General features: G+C 42.9%; 1 long non-coding RNA gene across 1 annotated transcript; it reads left to right on the top strand.

The window, feature by feature from the left end:
* Positions 1-383: 383 nt before the first annotated feature.
* LOC144583663 (uncharacterized) lies at positions 384-5,433 on the top strand. The gene is made up of 2 exons (XR_013537582.1): positions 384-989; positions 3,218-5,433. It is a non-coding gene; the product is annotated as an uncharacterized LOC144583663 (long non-coding RNA).
* The last annotated feature ends 15,699 nt before the right edge of the window (positions 5,434-21,132 follow it).

Here is a 21,132-nt window from a genome sequence, read left to right as displayed (position 1 = left end):
AAGAATATGGTAAAAAAAAAGTCTTAAATAAGTGTATGTACTAGAATGCTATTTAAATGGTAATGATGTGAGCTCCATTAAGAGGATTAGCCAGTTTAGTCTGTCGCAGGAAACACATAATGACATAAGTTCTTCAGGTGCCATAGGCTGCTATTGGGCACAAAGAAACTCTGGTCCTCAGTGTTTACACTGGAATACGTAGTAGGCTTTAATAGACCACAGGACTTCAGTTTATTACATTTATACCTTGCTTTTCCTCCTGTGAGAGGGACGTGGTGGCGCTGTGGGCTAAACCGCAGAAGCCTGTGCTGCAAGGTCAGAAGACCAAGCAGTCGTAAGATCGAATCCACGCGACGGAGTGAGCGCCCGTCGCTTCCCCCAGCTCCCGCCAACCTAGCGGTTCGAAAGCATGCAAATGCAAGTAGATAAATAGGGACCACTTCGGTGGGAAGGTAACAGCGTTGCGTGTCTAAGTTGCACTGGCCATGTGACCACGGAAGATTGTCTTCGGACAAAACGCTGGCTTTATGGCTTGGAAACGGGGATGAGCACCGCCCCCTGGAGTCGAACACGACTGGACAAAAAAATTGTCAAGGGGAACCTTTACCTTTTTACCTTTTTTCCTCCTGTGAACTCAAGGCCATGTACCTGGTTCTCCTGCTCCCCATTTCATCCTCACAGCCTCCCTGTGACCTCTGTGACACACTACCTTTGTTTTTGCCTTGGATGCCATTGTAGCCACATCCTTCCTGCTACCTCAGCTGCCACCTAAGTCTGTTCCCCCATATACTGGACAAGTCACCTGAATGGACTAGCACTCTCAGAACCCCCCAACTAGAATTGCTGTGCTGGTGGGGAAATCTGGGAGTCGTAGTCCAAAAACTAACTTCTTCAATTTGCACTGTCTCCTATACTCAATGTCCTCCTAGGTATGTGCCTGCACTCATTCAAGAATCTACTTCCAGTGATGAAGACTGAAAATACTCCAGGTAGAAGAGTGTTGTGTCTGTGTTTTACACAATAACTGACCTGTTCTGTTGATGCTTCTGAGTTCGGTCTCTGTTATAACTGCTATTTGCTTAATGTGAGCAGATATTTGAGTAGATATAATCTGTATCTGCTTAAATTGAGTGTGTATGTTTATATGTCTGTCTGTCCTAGAGTTTTGTAAGTTTATCGGTGGGTGCGTGAGCAGATGGCTGGCTGGATAGATGGATTCACTGGTGTAGACTTTGTCTTCCTTGCGTTCAGCAAGCTGGTGATGGCAAACAGCCTTCCCTGCTGTTGATCCCTAGTGCCTGTTATGGAGATAAACCATGCCATTGAAATGTGGCAGTTCCAAATAGGCATCAGAATAGCACTTAATATACCTTTTCACCACAACTTAATTTAGTCTCTCCTTGGAAGTGATAATGTCTTGTCCAGCAGCCCATTTCAGAACACTGAATTCCAGCCATCATGAATTTTTTGACGTTCTCTCTCTTTTTCTTCTTGGGAAAGACTGCCTGTTAGCTTGGAGGATTCTGAGTTCTAGCATTACAAGGCAAATCAAAGGGAGAGAAATTATTTACTTCCTGTGAAGGCCATGAATGATTTTCTAGAAGCCTACCTACGCACATGAATTCCTAACTTGGAAGGCTATGGTTTTCTCAGTGCCAGTAAAATGAAAAACTTGTCCACGAATCCATTGTTTCCTCTGGGCAAACAATAAATGTAGTCGGCAAAGTCAAACCCCAGAAGCTTTGCAGAGCGTTTCTAGCAATCAGTCTAACAGTGAGCCAACCGTTATTGGCTAAAGAGATCTTTCACAGCCCTGTCTCCCTTGGGGTTTAAATTATTATCGGCAGATTCTGCTGAGGTGTTTTTCTCGTTTATTGTGAGGGTTTATTTTAAACCACCACACACACACACACACACACACTTGCAGTTGATTCTCCATTTATGAAAGACAACAGATTCTCCATTTACCAACAAAATAACCGACCAAGCAGAGGGAGCTGCTGTCCTTTGAAAATTCTTCAGCTTTTGTTCTGCAGCTTAAAGACAGCCCTCCGTATGTCTATACGAATCTGCATATGGGAAGATCTGTGGTCTGCTTTTGTTTCTCTTCGTTTTGAGAAAAAATGTCTGGAGTCTTTGACAAAGACTTTTCCTAAACTAATTACCTTGGTGCATAATGTTTGTGTGTGTATATATATATATATATATATAATTTAGCTACTGGCCCTTTAAAATTAAATTGCAGCCCCGCCATCTAATTGGAATATTTTAATGATGAATTGCAGATCCATATGTACATGAGCATGTGCTCTCCCTCACACACACACAATTTGAGGAGTCAACCTCTTACAAATTATCCCAGACTCCACTTCAAACTGTTTAGAGAAAGCATAAGGAGACTCTTTCAGCCTGAGGGATGAATTCAAAGTAGGAAAGGTTCTCAAGGGCCACCTTTGCAGTCATGGGCAAGGCCAAAGGCAGAAGAGTGGACCCTCAAAATGTCAGTGTTTTAAATTAAAGGGTGTCCTGCTGGGAACTAAGGTTTAAAAAGGGTGTTTCTGTCTTTTAGATCTGTTGCTTCAGTCTTGGAAACAACAAAATCATAGTATGATGCAGAAGCATATGTCGTTATTGGGGGTAGTGTTTACGCAGAGGTCCAAAGTAGTACCCTAAAGCCAACAGTTCCTCTTTCCCTGGTTTAAAGTCCAGATCTAGCCCACTAGTGCTTACCAGTCACAGCCCTGATTGTAACCTGATGAGAAGTGAAAAAGCTTCAAGCTTTACTGAAGTCAACTTTCATACCATAAATGGAGCCTTTACTCTGGAGAGGGAGGTCCCCAGCTTCCCAAATAAATTTGTGCCATAGTGACAAGAGTCTCAGACGTCTGTGGCCTTCATGGTTTTCATACAATTGAAACTCAAAATAGTGGCTAGAATCTTGAACAAGGCCATGGAAGACTGAAGTTTGAAACCGAGACATGGAGGTCACTGATGGGGTGGCTTTTAGAGGATGTGAGACCTTAAATGGGAAGAAGGCCCTTTGAATCTGTTTATATCTTTGATAGTAAAAGTTTTTGACAGGAAGGGCCCAGCAACCCAGTCCAGTTAAATTAATTTCCCAGATGCTAAATAGATTTTTGGGAAATCCACTTCAAAGATATAAGGGCTGTTCTTATCCCTGATTTTAAAGTGTGTGTGTGTCTTCATTTCTCCCCAGCCTTCAAGGACATGAACTGAATCTGGTCAGAAAGACCTCATTGGATTGCAGTTGGTAGAATTATACCTTATTCTCCCCATTCAAAGAAAAGAAAAGAAAAGAAAAAGAAAAGAAAATTAAAAAGAGAAAAAGGAGTCCCACCAACAGCAGGAATGGGCAAAGTGATACTGGTGAGCCATGTCTAGCGCGCCAGGACTCCTTGGACTCCATATATATCTTTCCAACCTAAAATGAAAACAGTACAGTATCCACAAAGGAACACAATTTGTGCAGTAAACACAATTTTATGGTCCTCCAGAGGCTACTGCAAGCTTTAAAGGGTCTTTTTAAACATCTGGAAACATCACTGGCTGATAATTTCTGTTTCTTTTTAAAAAGAGAGGGCTTTAAAAACTTAAAACATTACTTAGAAGAGGCAACATTTGATATGGAGGCAAACTAGACATATCCCAAGAGGATTCTGGGGATTTCAGTTAGATTTTTTGGATCCAAAAATATCTCTTCCCCCCCCCCCGGGTATTTGGAGAGCAGAGGGGGCAGGACAAAAATCATCCTCAGACCTTTGGAAGTTGTCCTACCTTGAACTATAGGTATGATATCCAGCAAGTGTCTTAAATTATCCTTTATGTTGAGCAGAACTGCAGCTTCTGGGGTTGGCCCAGGGGGGTGGGGTGAGATGGCAGAAAGCCCTATGAGATGGCTTGGAAAAGTTCCCTTTGGAGACTACACCTCCCACAATCCATTGTGGGTATTAGATTCTCAACCACTGATACAGTGGGGTCTTGACTTAAGAACGGCTTGAGTTAAGAACATTTTGACTTAAGAACCACTCTCATAGGAAAGTATTGACTTGACTTACATACTTAGATTTGAGTTAAGAACTTAAAAAAACCCACGTGGGAGGCAGGTAAAGTGCAAAATTTGATTTTTTAGTTAACTGTTGGAGAGTGAAAAGGGTGCCTGTCTGCTTCCTCACTCCTCCCAGCATTTAGAGAGTGGATTGGGAGTCTTCAGACTGCCTGGTACTGCCTGGACTATATTTTCCCTGCCTTCCCTGAACCTTTCTTGACCTAAGGAAAAAAAGAAACAAAATATCTCCCTCTAGTGGTCGAAGGCAGAATAGCAGCTTCCCATTAGTTTCTATGGACGGAAAAGAGCAGATACGGATCAAATGGTTTTCAATGCATTCCTATGGGAAATGCAGATTTGACCTGAGAACTTTTTAACTTGAGAACCGCCTTCCAATATGGATTAAGTTCTCAAGTCAAGACCCCACTGTACATCATGGCTGTGGTGAGCAGCCAATAAATGGAGTTGCGGCTACTTTCTCTCTGCTACATCTGTCTCAAATGTGTGTGAGAGACTTTGTATTGCTTGCTGTAACTTCCACGTCTCTTAATTGTCTGTTTACAAAAGAGAACAGAACTGACATCAGCTTGAAGGAAAATTTGAAAAGTACTGATGGTGGGCGATGGGAGGTGGTGTGAGATAATATATACAAGGCTGGTAGAAAAAGAAATAATGCCCAGCTGTTGCAGATGTTATTTTTACCTGCCTTTCTCCCAAGGTAGTTGGTAATATAATTTCTAAAATGAGACATGCTGGTTTAAAAAGCATCATGTCCTTTGAATTAACAATCTGTACTTCGTGGTGCTGGCAGCCCGGACTATTCAGTGGTGGAAGGAAATGTGCCCTGCATACGCCTAGGAGCACCCTCCTTGTTCTTAGTTGTTTCCTGTTTCTGGATTTTTAGTAGTAGATTTTGGAGGGTAAACCGTGTCGCAAAATTTTTGGCACTTAGTGATGTTCCATACTCCTGTTGCCGGGACCCCAATAATGCTGGAAAAGTTGAAGGCAGCAGGAAAAGAGGGAGATAAAATATGAGATGGATTGACTCCCTAAAGGAAACCACAGCCCTGCGTTTACAGGACCTGAGCAAGGCTATTAAAGACAGGACATTTTGGAAGTTGCTCATTCATAGAGTCTCCATAAGTTGGAGGTGACTTGACAGCACACAACAACAACAGGCTCCTGTTGGTGATGGAACCAAAGGGGGAAGATTTCAGTGGAGGAACATATCCTGTATATGCCAACGGTACTCAGTTCATCCACCATGATCTTCTAGGCAGGGATCAGAAAGATTGATCCGAAACCCATCAAAGTAGACCAATCTTCCTCAACCAGGTATTTTGGTTCCCATTTTGGACAACAGAAAACAGCAGAACAAAAACCCCACATTTTTTCCAACAAACTAAAGAGAGGAAAAGAACTCTCAGCAGAGAGGAGATGCTCTCTTTGAATTCAAAGGCTGGAAATAATGATTGTTTAGTGCGGATAAACAATCACCCAGCCCAGGAAGGTCCTTCCAGTCACATAAACTACAGACAACATGCAAGGTGGTAGACAAAATTCCCAATAGAAATTTGGTCTAGATATCACTACTTAGAACCATCATAAGTCATAACTATGTGATTCCGGCACATGGATCAGATTCAATAATTTATGCCTATGTTCATGTTAGAGATGAAGGTGGTGGTATTTTGTTCCAGTTCATTTTTTATCCAAATGTGATTCACACATCCCTTCTGTCCCTTACAGCCTTAAATCTCAATGAAACTGCCCATCTCTCAGCATGGCTGGAGGGTAAAATAACTTTTTAAGAGAGGAAACAAAAACAAATATGTGTAATTTGGAGCATAGGAGCTCCTTGTCTGCTGCCATTCATATTGTACATGTAGTTTGCTCCTCACTTTTCCTTCCTGTCTTGTCATTCATATGGGACAGAAATGGATAATCTCTGGCCTCCCTGGTGGCCTTATCCTATTCTTGAAGTTATCTCCTTTTTTAAAGAATCATTTTCAATTTAAAAGGTTCAAAAATGCTTCATTTGAGGATGATTGACAGTAAGAGCTTTAAGCTAAAATATCCTGTCGTTTTGAGCCCCATCTTTTCCCCTTTGATCTCACTCCCTCAGATTGTGGCCCCTGAATGTATCCCTATAGTGAAAAGAGGATGTCCCCTCCTAACACACACACTGACTTTTTAGGGGTGACATTCTTGTCTGCAAGCACCCCAACTGAAGAGGTTTCCTGGCTGCAATTTCTGAGCCTGTCTCCTTAACAAAGCAAAATGCATTCCAGAGAAATCAAAGTATTTCCTAGCCATGGAGAGAGAGCTCTGGTCTGTATTCAACAACCATAAAGTGTTCTTACTTTTGGAATCCCTATTATACATTATACATCCTTTTAAATTTAAAGTAGCCTGTTTTGTTTGCCTTGTTACAAACTAATTTAATTTGCAGGCTCATCATCCTTGCAATAATTCAGATCGTGGTGCCACCATTCAGTGGTGGATATGCTTTACTTGAAGCTAATGACCTAACTTCTTCCCTGCATATACATACCTTAGATGGAGAAGTTGCCTACAGCAGAATGGCCAGTGGTGTTTGCAGACTCTTTCCTTAATCTGTCTGAGAGATCTCCCCTGTGGGATGTATAGACAGGCATGCATAAGACACAGACACAGGCACCTTTATATGGAAATATATGCAGATAGTGTGATTGTGTGTGTGTGTGTGTGTGTGTGTGTGAGAGAGAGAGAGAGAGAGAGAGAGATGTGGGTCATTTGTGTCAGCTGAAAATATGCCTTGTCTTCTGATAGGAACCATAAGCTTAAGGAAACAATGGTAGGGTGATTCATATTTTAAAAATGACAACTCTTTTTGCCCAAATCCCAATATTATATGGCTGGGCTTACTTGCTTAAGCCATCTGTGCTGGATCTGTAAGGAAACCATGTCAAATCAAAGAAAAAAATTATTCGGGGAACTACTTCCAGGGATACAAAAGCAATACTTATTATATTTTATTGATGTGCTGCCTTTATCCTAAGGCCTCTTAGGGTATTAAGAGAAACAACATTAAAAGCTAAATAATAAATCATTACAATATTTTAAAAGCATTAAACAAAAATCGTATTAAAACACATAATGACTGCAATACTAAAAACACAAATAAAACACAGAATATAATGATCGCTTTTAAAATCCCCTTGATCAACCAGTCGTTTCAAGGAAAGCCTGCCTGAAGAGAATGGTCTTTGCCTGCTTGCAGAAGGACACCAAAGGTGGAGTGAGCCCAGCTTTCTGTAGGAGGGGGTTCCAGAGTCTGGGAGCAGCAACAGAGAAGGCTCTCTCTTGCATTCTCACCAGACACACCTGTGCAGGTGGTGGGATGGAGAGAATGGCCTCTCTCGATGATCTTAATCCCCAGGCAGGCTCATAAACGGAGATGCAGTCTTTGGACCTAAGCCTTTTAGGCTTGTTGTGATGCTCTGGCTAACTACATGCCTAGGAGAGAGAGAAATTATGGGCTCAGAGAGAGACTTGGGTCGTCCTGAGAATATCAGCCTAGGTAAGGTAAATATGAGATCAGACAAAACAAGGAAGGAATCTATCGGCTAATCCTAGTGATCTGTCTCTAGGTAGATAACACAGGTATGGTTCACTTCAACGGCCTTGCACAGACATCTTCCTTGTCTAGTCTGTACACAGGCTGCCATTTGACAAAAATAACGCACCACGTGTTGGACTGTGTCAGTCAAGAGGTGGGAGTAGGGAGAGCACAGGAGCTGTTGGATGGTCCTTTTCTCCCCAGGAAGAGCTCCTTCAGCCAGCTTGTGCTCCTCTCCCTCCCTCTCTCCCTTGTGCTTGCAAGTAGCCAGACAGCAAATGAGAAAAGCCAAGGTTCTGTTTGTTGAGAACGGCTGGGAAAAAGGCATCGCTCTCCTGGAACACCGGCCTTTCATTTGTATGCAGCTCGGCATTTTCATATGGTCGCAGTCGCTGGTGGCGCGGGTGCAAAGCCTCGGCCATCTGTTGGGCAGCTGAGGACTTTTGGCGAAGGACTTGGTGGTCTTTGCCGCTGACAGATATCGCTGCTTCCCTACCACCTCTCCACGTTCCCAAGAGAAACAGCTGCAGCTGCCACCAAGTGTCTCCTTTTGTTGACACTTCCAGGGGCACATTCACACCAACGTGGGTTGAAATAGTCCTTAATAAGCTTTACCCTGTTGCGACTCTCTGTGTTTTTTTTTAATGGTTGGCAAGGAGAGATGTGGGGAGCTGTTTCCCAGTCTGAAGAGAGATGTCAGGCTGAATTACTGAAAATTCAGACACAAAGAAAAGAAGCTTCGCTTGATGGAGGGTTTTTCCCCTTACTTTGGGCAGGGTGAGAATGAGCTGTGTGGAGGGCCCATAAACAGATCATGCCCCACATTCAGTTCTGAGAAGACTGGGAACAGAATTGCTGCACTTCCACAGTCCTCTTACTTAACAGAAATGCCAAATACACCCTAGCACTTCTTTCCACTACAATTTGTCTTTCTGGCTCTTAGGAAAAGTCTCAGGGCCTTACTGGACCAGCTGCTGATTCTGTATCCAGAAGCAGTGTTCGCTTAGGAAGAAAATAGTGTTTGTTTGTTCTAACACAAGCTTGCCTCAGTATGCATTTGGCAAATTAGGGAAACAGCACAGGTTTTGTTTTCATGTCGGATGTCTCAAGCATAGAGAAAGATTTGTGTTGCCTGGAGGAATAACTTCCCAGATGAGAAAATTTGCTTTTGCTGTAACATGTGATCTCTGTCAGTTTCCTCCTCTCTGCCTTTAGTTTCCACACCACACATATTAATCTTGCTAGAGTTTTGAGGGGGGAAGGTGATGTGCACAGACTGGCCAGTGGTTCTATAGTTTGCTTCTTTTACTAAGGTATTACTAAGAGAATGTTCTAAACATCAAACTAGAAATCAAGGCATTTGCATTCCTGCAGTTAACCCATTTTTCTTCACTCAGTGGGATTTCTTGGGGTATACCTGCCTCATCAATCAAACTTCCCTGTGTTTACATTTCAGTAACCAGTCATGAAACAAGGCACACTAGATGTAAGATATTCCTGCATCCTTTGAATATTACAATGGTTCAGCAGATATGTCACCAACTTGCCAGTGGTTTAGACATTAACAGCTGTGTGTTGTGTCATTTTGAAGGGACAGCATATTTACAGTGTTATACAAGCTGTCTACTCATTGTTTTACATTGTAGTCAAGTGTCATTTCTTCAATGTTGCCACATGAAAAGATATACTAAAATATTTATGAAATGTGAGCGGGTGTACTCACTTCTGTAATATACTGTATCTATTCCCCAACACTACCATTACTTATTTTAATCACTTATTACATGCACTGGTACTTTGATGTTCAACGCCTGTCTTAAAGATTGAAGTACCACCCAGGGGTATTCTGCCGTGCAACATTTTGTTGCAGATCCCACTAGGTGGATAGAGCAATCATATTTGTGCCACAGTCCAACAGAATACTCATCTAGGTTGTGCTTATATGCGTCCCAGGTTTCTTCACATGTTTTTCCCCTTTGGCTGAGAACTGAGCTTGTGTAAGTTCCTTGGGGCAGAAACTTGTCTGTTTGAAAGATAAAACTGCAAATCAACAGCAGTTTTGCAGCTTACTGCTGACAAGGCTATGCTCTCCCTGTCAGACAATTTTAAGGAAGGTGGTGGTGGGAGACTGGACACAGGTGGAGGTCTTATTATCATAGGTAATTAAAGTATACTAATTAAATTAAGACTCCATCTGTCTGAGTTGAGCAAGCCAGCCGAGTCCTTTAATTAAGATACCGTGTTTACCATAATGGAGGCTGGGAGCAGAAGGCTTGACTGCAGAAGGGATAAGCAAAGAGCATTCAGCCAATGAGAATGTGCCAAAGAATGGATCCCCGAAGCTGCTGAAATGATTTAACAAACAGACAAAAAACAGTGATAGGAAAGAAGGCTTAAAATAAACCTTTGCTTATGTTTGGCCCATAGAGAGAGTCCTTAGTCTTGCCTTCCAACACTTTCTCCTCTGCTCCACTGAGAATTTGATCTCTTACTGAGATTGCTCTCACTTCTAATCTAAACTGATTTCTACTGTATTTGTTGTATTGTGCTCTTATTCTGTGAGCCACTGGGAGAACAGGATACTCTCTAAAGGCAGGGAACCTCAGACCCTTGATCTCCATCTACCTCTCCTGAGATCCCAATAGGGCCTTCCAGCTACATTCCCTTTGCCATCGTTCCATCATCTGGTGATTTCCCAAAGTCTGTATCCCACCTCTCACACATGGGTACTGATAAGACTTACAAGAGACAATTTGCCTCTGAAGAAGAAGGGAAAAGCTAAACTCCAGGGGTACTACAGGGATTTGTGCGACTGATAAGGCTTTTTTAAGAGCAACCTTTATAGAATCGTATAATAATGGAGTTGCAAGGGGCCTATAAGGCTGCCAAGTCTGACCCCCGGCTCAACGCAAACAGATGTCAGATGGCTGTCGAGGTTTCTCTTGAATGCCTGCAGCATTGAAATGCTCACTACCTACTTAGGTAATTGGTGCCACTGTCGTACTACTCTAACAGTTAAGAAGTTTTTCCTGATCCCAATAAACTGAGAGACTACTAGTCTCATAATCCCTTGTTGCACCCTTTGAATTTCGCCATTCCTAGTCATGTCCTCCTTCTTCAGAGGCGAATGATGAGCCTGAAACCTTAGCAAGGCTCACACAGGAGTGCTGAATGACTTCTCCGTGGATTCAGGCTTCTTGGGTGCAGCTCCCAAGAATTCTGGCTGGTGGTTACAGTCCAAATACTCTGAAAGTCCCATGCCTAGTCCCTGCACCCGGAAAAGAGTACAGAAAAAGACATGCCGACGATCATACGGCTAAAGCAACTCCTTTATGAAGAAGGGTTATGACCCTTGAGGCTGTTTTGCTGAGGAAAGAAGACAAATAAAGAGATACTGCAGAAGTGGATAATGATGCACTGGGTAGAGAGGGAGATGATTTCTGTCACAATACTATAACTTACGTCAATCATTTAAAGTGAATGTCAGGTCAGATAAAAGAAAAGTTAAACTGGAATTCACTGGCCCATGAGGAAGAGATGGCTGCCAACTTGGATGGCCGTGAAAGCATGTTAGACAAATTCATGAAGGACAATACTCTCAATAGGTACAGAAGTCCCGGGAATGAGATGTTTCTGCTAAGGCCAGAGACGGTGTGCTATTCAGTACCAGTTGTTGGGGGGCATGAGCAGGATGGTGCTATTGTATTCATGTTCTGTTCGTGGGATTCTGCTTGGCCCCTGTAGGGACTCAATGCTAGCCTGGATCAGCCCTTGACTGGACACAGCAAGGCTCTTCATATGTGTATTTGTTCATAAAAATGCTTTTGGAGAAATCTACCCTGACATGAATATGAGTTCCTATCTCCAGGAAAATGCTACCAAGCTGTTTCATCACAAATGAATGTGGGAGTGTTTTATACCATACCTTCAGGTAGGATATTCCCTTTCTGCCAGTAGAGAGCCAGCATAGTGTCTAGGGACAAAGAGCCTGGAGACCTTAAAGATGCCCTGTCGTTAGAAGACAACTGTCCTTAAGTGGGGAGAAGATCTGATTGTCTAATATCTCCCTCCTTACTTTCCCCCGGAAATGTGGAAGTAGCTTGGAGAAGCTGGTATTGATTGGGGGAAAGGCATAGAGCAATATCAGAAGAAATTCCACAAATTGGCAGTTTCCAGATGTATCCACTACAGCTCCCATCATTCTGTATAGTCTCAACATACTGTATTTGGAGGGCTCTTGGTTGGTGAAGGCTGATTTTAATGTACTTTTAACTGGACAAAAGCCCCAGGAAAGTCACAGATTTTGTATGAGGGTTCATCCTTCATTTCAGGCAGATCTATGTTCTCTTATGGTGCAAACAAATCTAGTAAAAACTCTCTTTTGATGTTCAAACATCCAACGTTTATTTCAAGGACACTGATGTTTAACAGCCCGTCTCTACCTAATGGGGCGCAGAAGGGCTTCTTCTCTTGAGGTACAAATGTGCTATCAAAAGTGTACTCCTACTGTCCACAAATGTGCACGGGGTCAGCATCCATCAATACTGGCCCTGTTGATAATGGCAACAAGGGCATCTCTTCCTTGGGCTGAATTCTGCCTCCCAACAGGTCATCACCCACCTTCAGGGATTCCTGGATTGCCAGCAGCTCCATCCCATGCGCCGCTAGCCATCTTGCCCTTTCTCTTCTCTCTCTATTTTAGCCCTTTCTTTGTGGCTATTTTTACCCCACTCCTGGGCTCTTTCCCTCTCTCCAGTAGGAGGGTTTTTGCATCAAGATCCCTCTCCTTCACCTTTCAGTCTCTTCTGGGGCAGTGGGGGGGCATCAATCTTTCCCATGAGCGGATCTACTGGTCTTTGACTCAGATCCACTCCAATCCAGGAGGGGAGAGCCTTTCCTTTCCTCCTCTCCTTTGCACCTCCCACCCCCACTATCTTTTCCCCTGAGGCCCTCTCCTTACATACCTTCTCCTCTTCCTTTTCTGTTCCTGCCATTTCCAACTCTCCTGCTACCTCCTTTCTGGCACTTCAGATGGCATTCCCCTTTCGTCCTTTCCAGGGCTAGGGCCCCTCTCTGTCTCTAATGCTCTGTCTGTACCCCTCTCTCCCTTAGGGTTTCTTCCCCGCTATCCTGATAGAATGGGTGGCGCTCGGGCGGAGATGCCTTCTGATCCACCACCCCTTGTCACTGTTTAAACTGAGACGAGGCATGCATCCTCTAGATGGCAGGAAAGTTAGCAGTAACATCAGTCATTAATCAGGTACATTATGGAGAACAAATGTTTTATCTTGAAGTTCAGAAAGGCAACTTTCTATGTTCCTCCAAAGAACACTTTATATCCTAATTGTCCTGAAAGGACACACGAGCATGTTGGCCCCTAATAACATTGGGCTTTTGAGATCAAGACCAGGAGAAAGAAGAGCATGTGATGAAGCATTGATGGAATATTATTCTGGAAATTTGCCCCCTTTGCCAGGTTGCCCAAGCAGGTGGAAACTGTGTCGTCAATTCAAAGAATGTAGAGTAAAACCTGCTCAGGGTGCCTTCCTTTTAAAATGAAAAATCACATAATTGGTCCCTTATGAAACACCAGTATTGCACTTTAGTTGCAGAATCAATATAGACTGCGTCCTGAATCTTAATTTAATAAAAGGTTTTCAGCTTTCTTTAAGAAAAAAATTGGGATTCTCCCATTGATTCCAGTGGAGCATGTTGGTTTAACAAGGAGAGCTAAGTTATAAAGCACGTTTAGGAAATATGTGAGGACTCTCTGAATGTTGTTGGACTGCAAGTTTCCATCAGCTGTAGTTAGCTCAGCCAGTGGTGGCGGGGATGATGGGGTTTGCAGTCTGACAACGTCTAGAAGGCCACCACCAAAGTTCATCACATTTTGTGGTAAACTTTCCCAGTTTTCTATATTGGGGAGCTACTTCCTAATTTCTTGCTCTTCGTATGTGAAAGCACATATTTCTGGAATGTCTTCCCCCAGCTGCTGATGAAGGTTAAATCAGGCTTTTTCCTAATGGGTTAAATTGCAACTCTCATGGTCCCTGGATAACTCCTTTGAAAGGCCACAGGTTGAGGAAGGCTGTGTTAAATAAACAAGCAAAGTCTGTTTCTTTTTTAGCACGGTTAAAATCACAGGGCATATGGAGGCAAGGAGGAGACGCTCCATGTTTCTGTACCTGTCGTTTCTTCCCCCTCCTCTTTGGTCCCTGGAGATGGCGAGGCTGGTAGCAGAGCAGATGGGTGATCTGAGAAAAATGCACCATGTGGGAAATGGAGTCCCTGCCTGCCCACAAGGAGGGCTGCAGCTACATCTTCAGGACATGGTGTTACCAGCTGAGCAGTCCTGTGGGAATACCACCCCCTCCTCCTCCCTGGCACCTGCCACTCTTCTGTAAAGTTTCTGGCCCAGGGATGCAATGCAGCTGAGCGGAGCGGGAATGGTCCAGTGTGAACGTTCTTTTCTTGCTTATTTAAGATCACAAGCAAAGCCCTGCTGGATCAGACTGAAGGACTAGGTAGCCCAGCATTTGGTTTTCAGAGTGGGCCAACCAGATGCTTCTAGGAAGCGCACAAAGAAATGGTAAAAATTATTATTTGTTTGTTTGCTTAAATAGAATTGTGCTTTTCATTAATGGTGCAGTGTACACACACACACACACACACACACACAGAGAGAGAGAGAGAGAGAGAGAGAGAGACCCATTAATGCAAAGCACCATTTTGGGCAGTAACATCAGTCATTAATCAGGTACATTATGGAGAACAGTAAATACATGAGAATTAGAACATTAGTAACAAGAAGCTCCAAGGAAAATTATCTGAATGACGGCAGGACAGAGAGAGTAAAATTAAATTGGGCTGGTGTGGAAAGCTTCTCTGAAAAGCAAAGTTTTAAGTTGTCTTCTGAACATTAGCAGGGAGAAGGACAGGAGTAGCTCCACCAGGACCTGGTTCCACAACATTGGAGCCACCGCGAAGCACCCTTATGCCTTCGTGTTCCCCACAGTTAGTCCCCAAAATCACATTGTTTCTAATACTGGTAGTAGTGCACAGCCATCCCCACTAGTGGCACCAAAAGTCACAATTTCCATGTGTTTCTGTCATCTCCTTTCAAACTCATGCCAGTCCAGGGCCATCACAACTACATCTTGTGATAGCAAATGGCACATTTCACTGTGCATTTGTGAAGAAAGGCTTTCTTTTATCTGCCCCAAACTCCCTACCATTCAAGTTATCTCAGATGATCCCAAGTTCCAGTATTGAGATCAAGAAAAAGAAACAAACTGCTCTCTGTATACTTTTTTACTTCTCATACCAGCAGCTGGCTTTGCTGTCCCTCACTAGAGGTTGTATGCCACAGGGTTTAATGAATCAGGTTTTATTCCAAAATTTACAGAGGATGTCCAAGGTGCTGAAGGTTTCAGCACTTTGTAAAGTTCAAGCTAAAATGTGGAACAGATTCACTGACACTGCAGTACCAGAGCCAGTAACTCCCACTGCAATTTCCTGAATTATTTCTTCATCTAGTCTAGTGTGTGATATTATGAAAGTCACCAGGACTCAAGACTGTCTCAGAGCCATAAGTTTGCATCTACAAGTTGTTACTACCACCTCTCCATATGCAATGTTGATGGATGCACTCTGCATATGTTCCAACTGGAGCTTTGTGTATATATGGTGGGGCTAGCCTTTAGGCAGAGAAACCACTTTCAGCCTGAATTTAATTTCAGTGGGATTCTTGCAAAAGGGGTCACATCCATGTGATGGGTGAGCCAAAGTGTGAAAAAACAGCAAATTTTAGCTTCACAATCTTATTGCAAGTAACTACACTTGAGAAACACATTTAAGCCCTATTCACTGGGTGAAAATGTCCAAACACTGGGCAATAACTTAATGATGGTGTCATGGAAAAAGGGTTTTGGCCGTCTGATGATATCCAGAAGTCCAGCCTGAGACCACTGGAGGGTCATATAGGACCTCAGGGACCAAGGTGTCTCGCCTTTGGTTGAGTGACTAATCTTTTCTGAATATAATTCCAGTTGCAGGACTGCAGCCTTTGGTGGTTTCATTCACAGAACGACAAAACCCCATCTCCACCTTCTCAGAGGTATTTTATTCTTAAGGGGATATGTGTGCGTATCTGAGAGGATGCAAGATGGAAGCAGCTCAGAAGATTTTAGGAGCCATTTTGATTTTATCATTGTGGAAATTTGCCTGCTTAGGGTTGTTGGAGATGAATACATTATCCTCTCCTCACCCACCCCCTGCCCCCTGATACGCACATCCTTAGTTCTGGCTCCAGCATGAAAGGTTGGCTGTGATCTGTCGACTCACAGGAGCAGAAGCAAAAGCCATGTGCTTAGAGCCATTGTTTCTTGTATTACAGTCTTCTGGGATTGAACCTTTCTTTGATCTGTTTCGCTGTGTTTACTTCTCGATATGCCAGCAGAAGCAGGGGAGAGGCCTCACTCTGCAGTGCTGGGACAAGGCCCCCTTTGGCCCTGCTACTCAGACCACCAACCATCAATTACTGAGTTGACCTGAAGGGAGAAAAGAACAGGGGACTGGAGGAACAGTCAACAGAGAAATATAAGCTTGCTTGTAAAAACTGAATTAATGGATGAAGTATTTCAGATTTGGAATCCGATTTTCCAATTTCCTTGCTTGTTTATTGTTCAGAGGCGTTCAAGAGTTCATTCTTTAGGGATAAAGCACTGATATCTTGGTTATGGCAAAATAAATAAATAAAACTAGTGGGCACCAGCAGCACTGAACAATTATGTCCAATCCAACCAGGTAAGCCAACTTCCATACTAGCAGCCATGGGGAGGTAAAGAATACTTTATCCGATTTCCTTGCTTGTTTATTGTTCAGAGGTTTTCAAGACTTCATTCTTTAAGGGGAAAGCACTGATATCTTGGTTATGGAAAAATAAATAAATATATACATAAAACTAGTGGGCACCAGCAACACTGAACAATCATGTCCAATCCAACCAGGTAAGCCAACTTCCATACTAGTAACCCTGGGGAGGTATAGAATAATTGATAAATTCTTAATTTTTGATGCTTTAGGCTGTCTTGACAAGATGGAACATCTACAAGAGGTTTTGCTAAACCCCAGGAGACCCCTTGCCTCCAAGCAATAGCAGTATTAAGCTACTTCTATCACACCAAGGGCTCTGTAATTTTCATTGTCACATTTAAAATCCTTTACCTCTGTGAGACAAAGTAGGCTTGCACCCAGCGAGAAAGCACAGAATGCCTGAATGATTGTTTTAAATAGATGCAAACAACCCTTGCAACAAAGCAGCAGCCATTGTCTTTTTGTGTAATTTACCATATTTGCCTCAAAATGTTATTTTGAAGTTTTCCTCAGTTCGCGCGCATGCACGCACGCACGCGCGCACGCGCACGCACACACACACAAGGGGTATGTTCTTTTGTTGCAAAACCCCACCAAATCTCTCTCCCTCTTGCAGGGGAAGGAGAAGAATGCTGTGGTTTCTTGTCCTGGTCTGTAGGGATAAGACAAGCGAGAATGGGCAGGTCTAGCGACATTTTCTGAGGAGCTCACTGGACCTAAGAATGCCTTGGTCTTCTATTAACATACTACAGGAGCTCCCAAACACAAGTGCAAAAAATAAAAATCTCTTTGTCTAAGATAAAATGAAGAGTATTTGCATCACTCTGGGTAAGTAAGCAAGGTCAGTCTTGGAAACCATAGTGGAAGGCTGAGAAGAGGTGGCTCACTCTTTCCACCTTCTTTGAAGGGATATGGTCTTGTCAGCTTCGAGGCATGCAGCGGTACACCCAGCATCATCAACAGCCTGCCCTTCCTTGGTTTTGGCACAGCAACACTCCCAGATGTGGAGGCGGATTGTTTTGGTTCCTTTCTTCCCTGCAATGTGACATATCGCTTTGGCAACAGTTTTTTATTCAGCAAGTAATTCACCCAAACATCATTGTTGTTGTTTTCCTTGTTAATATATTACAGCACTCACACTGGGGATGAACACCAGATGGCAGGGCTGACCCAAGATACTTTGCTGTCTGAAATAAATGACACAATGGCTGTTTGATGTATGGAAGTGGACTCAGATGGAATCTGAAGCAACCTCCAGCACTGTCAGGGTAACAAGGTTCTGCACAGGCCGGGCTATGTGGCACTACTCCAAGGCAGAATAGTGGTTAACAACTCAAAAGCAAAGTTTAGGGGCTGCCTTTGGTATTTCCTTCTCAGCTTTTGCCACTTGAGGTGGCTGCTTCACCCTGCCTAAGGGTAGGGCTGGTCCTACCAGCTAGTCTTCATAGCTCACATGCAAGAGATGATGGAGAACTATGCCATGTTTGTTCCAGTATCTTGACACTGGAGGTAAACTAATTTTGGGATGTGAAACTCTCTATATTCACCAAGAAAAGCCCCAAATCTGGCTACTTGCTTTTTTGAGTTGATTTATAAAATCTGCACATGTGTAGGAAACACTGGCACTTTTTAAGTGTCAGTCTTAATTTTCTAGAACTAAAGCCTTTGAGTAGGACACTGAGACACCAGCTGACTCCCAACTAGAGTAGACCCTTCAATCAATAGGGTTGGATCAAGTAACACCAGTGTCCCATTGACTGAATGTATTTACTCCAGTTGGGACTAGCAACATCAGTGATGCTGATGGATTGCTGCTCCCATCATTCCTCACCACCAGCAGCCTCTAGTCTAGCAGACATTAGGGGTTATAATTTTTATTTACATGGTAGGTTCAGTCAATTGCACCTAATTATCAAATGCATTTTTTTCCTGGTGAGCACAAGGAGATATCTCTTCAGGTTGCAGTCACCTATGGCTGATGTGAAGAATCCACGTGGCCGGTGGTGGTACCTGATGCATAAACCAAATTCAGTTGTGCTAGACTGGAGGCCGCTATGTCTCTGTGCTGTTTCTCTTCACTTTCATAACCAAAAACAAACTCCATGTTTTAAGACCTTTCTCTGCAGCAAGCCATCCCTCATTAACTAGCTCCCTGTGTGTGATTAGATGGATTGTTATGCATTACTGCTTTGACTGGATTTTTAGTACCCTGTTTCCCTGAAAATAAGACCTAACCTGAAAATAAGCCCTAGTATGACTTTTCAGGATGCTTGTAATATAAGCCCTACCCCCAAAATAAGCCCCAGTTAAGTGAAACCCCGCCCTCCACCACTGTGCATCAACCAGAAGATGACATGACTGTATTTGAATAAATGTAGATTGTTGTCCATGGAAAAAAAATCCCCTGAAAATAAGCCCTAATGCGTTTTTGGAGCAAAAATTAATATAAGACCCTGTCTTAATTTCCAGGGAACATGGTACTACTTGTGTTTTTCATCCTTGTGTTTTGCATTTCTCAGAGAGGCATTTGTTTTCTTTTTAATATTTGTGTACTTATTGCTCTTTGCTTTAACATTGCCTTTTAATGATGCAAGCTGCCTCTTTATGCTCAGTTTTCTTAGGTTTAAATATTGTCTTTTATTGATGTTAACCGCCATCGTATACTCATTGTTTTCAGCTTTAAATGCTGTCTTTCAGTGTTGTAAGTTGCCTTGGGTCTTTTTCAAGTAGAAAGGCGGGGTAAAAACATTTTAAATAAATAAAGAAGGCAATGTCTATGTGTGTGTGTGTGGGGGGGACCTTAAGAGCAGGGGTGTAAAAATTCCAGCCAGACTACAAAGCTGCTCAAGACAGCAGCCTCAAGAGAACACACATTACCTCTCGCAGACATACACAGTATCATTGATTTCAGGACTTTTGTCTACAATTTTTCTGCACTCGCCATGGAGAGGTTGTGCTAAGCCTGAAGAAATGGAATTTTATCCATAATAGCTTACATTTTGTTTAATTTTTAGTGGTCCAATAAAAGGGATCACTCACTCTTACATGTGTGTAATCTTGGGGACCACACAGCCTTCTAGTTCTAGATAGATAATTCCTCTGCCATTGTGTCAGTGTACATGGTGCAGTTGTTCTGTCTTTTCCTCCTGGGTAGATTTTCTGAGTTGAATTAAAAGACAGAAGTAATGATGGGAAATAAATGAGGGATTACAAATGGAAGACTCTTGTGTCTGGACCCCAACCCACCACTAAATCTCTATGCTCCCTTTGGAGCACCAGCCTAATTCTTCCGGCAATTAAGTAAATAAAGTGCTTATTAGTGTTTGCAAGCTTAGATTGAATCAACTTTCCCAACCCATTGGGAAAGCTCTTATGAACTGTTGGGCTATAGCTCCCATCACCCCTGACCTTTGACCTTGTTGGCTGGGGCTGATGTAGTTTGGAAAGCAGCTACTCCAGGAGAGCTTCAGGTTTCTTCCACAGTGCACTTGTTTATGTGGCTAATTCAGATGTAAATCCCATTGAATTCAGTGAGGCTTTCCTCAGATACTTGGCTACAGAATGATAGCCTCAAGTGATTTATTTATTAATGCTAATCTATGGGACTGGGCAGGTAAGATGTCATTTGTTAATCCTCTTTGTTTGGAAAACACTTTTTCTTCTTTGTGCTCTCTGTGAATGCACACTAATGGTGTGCTTGCGCAGAGGTCTCTGGAATGTTCCAAAGCTTTTTTTTTTTTTTGCTGCGTTCGTGAAGGACTGCCCGCCTAGACCATGAGGTCCGCCCTCCCTCACATTTGCCTCAGTTCCTTTTTGCCGCCGCCGCATGAGGTCTCTCTTCATTCGAGCTGCTGCATTCATCGTTATTTTTCTATGAAAGAATATTAGGACTGTTTTCATTTCTATTTTGGACTCTTCTAATTAACATATGTCGCTAGATAAGTACATTATTTGGACTTTCCCCTTTTTTTTTTACCTTCCCGCCATTTATGGCACCCCTTCCCCCCTTCAAAAAGTGCACGTCGTGTGCTAGTAAAATTCCCCTCACAGACCGCCACAACACCTGCCTCTTCTGTCTAGGGGAAGCCCACCAAATCTCATCTTGCCAGTTTTGTAAAAACCTCACAAAACGATCTGAAATTAAGGCAACAGAGACTTAGATATTTTTTGTGGAAAAAATCCCTTAAACCTCAGACAATGGCCTCACCTCATAGAGTGCAATCTCCTATGCAAACTCCAGTACTATTAACAGTTTCTTCCTCTGCTAAATCTAAGACTACTCATAAATCAAAATCGAAACCACCAAATTTGGATTCATCAATATCGGTACCAAAATCTACTTCTATATCAGGCACTTCTAAGTCAAAAAAGTGTAAAAAACGGCTAACACCCTTCTTCAAGAGTCATCTTTACAACAACTTCCAGTACAAGAGCAACCTACGGTGACTATTACGTTCCCAGAAGACGTTCTAATTCCGCCATCCGGTCAGTTGGAGTCACCTATCCTTGTTGTGTCTCCAACATCTCCGGTTAATACCACAATTCCAGAATGAGGCCAGAACAACTCCAGAATTAATTACATAGTCCGTTA

Source organism: Pogona vitticeps, chromosome 6, assembly GCF_051106095.1.
Source record: "Pogona vitticeps strain Pit_001003342236 chromosome 6, PviZW2.1, whole genome shotgun sequence".
Classification (NCBI taxonomy): Eukaryota; Metazoa; Chordata; class Lepidosauria; order Squamata; family Agamidae; genus Pogona; species Pogona vitticeps.
This window is presented reverse-complemented; position numbering and strand designations above follow the sequence as displayed.